This window comes from Pinus tabuliformis, chromosome J, assembly GCF_031772625.1.
Source record: "Pinus tabuliformis cultivar Carrire ecotype Pingquan chromosome J, CPIR1, whole genome shotgun sequence".
In the NCBI taxonomy this organism is placed as follows: domain Eukaryota; kingdom Viridiplantae; phylum Streptophyta; class Pinopsida; order Pinales; family Pinaceae; genus Pinus; species Pinus tabuliformis.
In genome coordinates, this window is record NC_142295.1 from 162,745,494 (window position 1) to 162,749,819 (window position 4,326).

Below are 4,326 nucleotides of genomic sequence, written 5' to 3' on the forward strand. Positions count from 1 at the left end.
TTAACAATTTTAGATTGATTTCTCTATGAAATATGATATATAAAGTAATTGCTAAAATCATCTCAAACCAAATAAAAAGAAAACTTGCTGATTTCTTATCGTGGGAACAATTTGGGTTCTTACCTACTCATAAGATTCATGATGCCATAGGTGTGGCTCAACAGTTCATCCATTCCATCAAGACAAAAAAAGCTTGATGCTATGATACTAAAAATGGACCTTGTTAAAACTTATGACAAAGTGAATTGGGATTTTCTCAAGTTGTTACTTCTCCACATCGGTCTTGACTTGAAGGTCACCAACTGGATTATGGTTTGTGTTAAATCCATTAATTTTTCGGTGCTTGTAAATGGCTCCCTGACTGTCTTCATCAATAGTTCCAAAGGGTTAAAACAAGGGTGCCCCATTTCTCTATTGTTTCTCCTTGTCATAGAAGGCCTAATTAGAATTATCAATAAAGCAAAAAAATATGGTTTGATAAAAGGGGCTATGGTGACCAGATCTTTGTAAATTACACACCTACTTTTTTTGGAAGATGTTCTTCTTTTTTGGGAAGGTAGGATTGTTGAATGGGGCATCTTTCATAGAATTATTACTACCTTTTTTCCATGCAATTAGTATAGAGATCAACAACCAAAAATCATAGGAGCAGGTCAAAACAATAATAGGACGATTTCTAATGGAGCAATCATAGGAGCAAGTCAAAACAATAATAGGATGATTTCTAATGGAGCAATCATAGGAGCAATAGGAAATATTTCTTTGTTTGTACAAGATCCAAAAATAGATGAGAAAATTAGATATGAAGGTGAAAAGAATGACACGAGCGTTGGTCAATATGGAGTTTACTAAGTCCAAGGACAACATCTTCCTCCCTCTTACTATATAGGTGGATTTACCCTCTGAATGATCAACTATATTAAGTAATTATGCCAATCTGTTTGGTTTTTTTTGTGTTTATCAGTTGCAAATGATAGGGGTAGAATGGGCAAGCTAGTTATGTCAGTATTAGCATATAGTTCTATTTTAATTTTTATTTCAGCTTTATAACTTCACATGGACAAAATCTATTTTGAAGTGTAATTGGTCTAGTTTCCCTAATGGAAAACCATTCATGCACATACATTAACTTGTAATACCAGTTTTCATATAATATAAAGTCCTCGCTAACTAACTTATGCAGAAAAAAATAAATAAATAAACTAAAATCTTAAATAAATCTCGTTTTAAAAAATTTCAAAATTATCATTATAATGTAATATTACCAATGTAAACAAAATAATGATTTTTTGTGTAGATGTACATGCATGTGTACAATCATATACACACCATGTCGAACTTCCTTAAAGATATTTAAAATAATTTTGAAAAAATAAGAATTCATGTTTTTACATTAAGAATCATAAAATAATTCAGATATTCAATATTTCTATTGTGATTTTATTAGCATGTTTATATATAATTTATAAGCACTTCTGAAATTTTTGATTTATTGATTTTTACCATCATATTACAAAGTTACAAAATACTCAGCTTAAATAATTATTATCAATACTAACCATTTAGACAATGTAATATTTATGATTATATAATTTCCACAATGCATAACTCAATTAGATTGTACTTGAAAAGTTTAATTCAAAGGTTGGTTTAATTTTAATATATAAAAAAGGTTTCTTTGAATTTGAATTTACATGAAAAAAAAAAAAAAAACATGAACAATTATACATAGAAAAAAAGAAGAAGAAAAATAAAATGGTTACGGTAGTTTAACAATATTTGGTTGGGATTATATTCAAGTGATTATGGTTATGGAGAAAATCATTTCATATGATCTATTTAACATTATATATATAATTTGATACAAGTAAAATGATCACTCAAAATATTGGAATCTATTACCCCTTTTTTTAATTTTTTTTTTATTAAAATAGGCAAGGAAAAGTGCCCACAAGACTTGTAATCAAGTTTCTTCATGACAAGTATCTATTACTATTAAACCTAGGGACATCAAATTGTATCACTTTCTTAATGTTAAAATTTTAAGCACACAAGAAAAAAGAGAGAATGCTAGACTATTGTAAAATGTAAGTTCTTATTACAACAAAATCATCTAATGCAATAGTAACACCCTTTTATTTCATTTTCAAAGTTGTTGTGCCACCCACATGACTACTCTAAATTTCCAAACAAACAAAAAAGTTGAAATTTCAATTGTAAAATATGATGTTCAATTCAATAATAACTCGAGTTTAAGGTGAAAATTGTAAAAATGGTTTTGATGTCCATTTACTTCTATTTGGATGTTATTAGCATGTTTATAATTATTTGTAAGGGCCCTGGAATTGCACAACTATTTTTTAAAACTAATTGATCCAGATGGATCTTCAAAAAGTACCAGTGGCATGCTAAAAGACACAAAACTCAGAGTGAAATAGTTTAGATAAACTTAGCATCGGATCGAATTGTTCGTCATACTGATTCCAACGCTATGAACGACACTCAAATCCAAGTTCATATGAAAAAGATAGAGAGTCAAAGTTTATGTTTGACTTGTCCAAGTGGCAGGAGGAGATGACGTGGCAGACACACTCAGCAAATGGGGAAGCACCAAGTGGCAGGCTGCCATTGGTCCTACATATCACAGATCGCAGAAGAAAGAGGTTGCGGCTTAAGGAAAATTGGCCATTGTTGCGATGCGATCAAATCGCAATTGCATTTCGCAAGGGTTAAAGAATCGACCCCTAGAGCAAGCCAAGTTGCGATGCGATCGCAACCGCATTTCGCAAGGGGAAGCAGTGGCATGTTGTATCAAACTTGGGTTTTCGCCGATTGTGATTTTCGATATGGACCCTGGACCTGATATATTATATATTGTTGTTAATAAGTTCATTGGTCCGCGGTTATTGCAAGGCGATTGTTGTCTATGCTTTGGGTCTACCCGCCGATTGAAAACATGATAGGTAAGGGTAAATGCTGATAGTAAAGGGTCGTCGGGTGAAACACACAGCTAAAGACTTTTGCCTTATTTGTAAGAGTTGTTGTCATGGATTATTCAAGGTCGAGATTCTTTGTATTATTAAATCAAACCTGCCTGCTAACTTTGTTGTTTGTTTGGAACTGCCCGTGTATTGAGGGATTTTACCGCCAGCATATATAAAGGATTGCCCGTGTTGGAGAAAGGCAGAGAGAACTGGCAGATTAGTTCAGAAGCCATTGTGCGTAGTAGACCTTGACCTAGCAGCACGCCGGGACCTCGCCTTGAGCAGCAAGGAGGTTCCGAGAAGTTGAAAAAGCCCTGATTATCCGAATTGGGTGTTTGGATAGGCGTTTTTGCACAATTTTTTGCCAGGATTTCAATGATACTATATGTTTCTAAAGATGGGCTCTCCATTCTTCGTCCATCTTCCAGCTTGGAGGTATAAGAATTATAACGAACGTTGCTTGTACTTTTATCTCTTTTTATGCCACTTAATGAATGAAATCCTCCCCACTATTGAGCAAGGCCTGAAGATGTAGTCCAAATTGGACTAACTCAGTAATCAAATCTGTGTGTCATAGTTTCTTGCTTATCATGTTATTTCCGCATTGTTTTATGTGCTTTTAAGTTTCATGGTTTATAAGCTTTGTTTCATGTAATTCTGATGCATCTATAAGTAAAAGATCATGGATCAAGTTTGGTATCAGAGCAGGTCTTATTTTATGCGAATTGCATAGTATATGCTAACTCGGAACAAGCTACAAAAAGGAGAAGGAACACTTAAGTCCTTTGATCCTGAAGTGGGATGTGCACAACGAAGAAGAAACATGGAAAATGAAGAAGCTCGTTAAGAAGAGGAACAAAATTTCCATAAGGTATTCTATAATATGGCAGAGAAAGTAGACAAGTTGTTTTCAAAGTATGAGAAGGCACTTGGGCACGAGAAGGAAGGTATCAATGATAATAGATCAACAAATCGTGAAGGTGGTAGAGAAGAGCCTCCTCCCTCTCCTTCTTAAAGTGATATTTCTCATCACTCTAATCGCGATTACAAACATACATCTAAGAAATCGTTCTTCAAGCTAGATGTAAAGTTTGACCTGCCCATGTACAATGGAGAGTGTAGTACAGAAAAACTTAATAATTGGATAAGACAGATAGAGGTCTACTGTCGGATTCAGTAGATTGAAGAAGATGAGGCAAAGGTCCAGTTAGCATCTCTTCAGCTGAGAGGCACTGCTCTTGTTTGGTGGAGAAAAAAGCAAGTTGCAAAGCGCAGCCAAAAGATCGGGTAACCTTCTTTCCTCTTGGTCTTGTTTTATTTCTACATTGAAACACCAATTTTA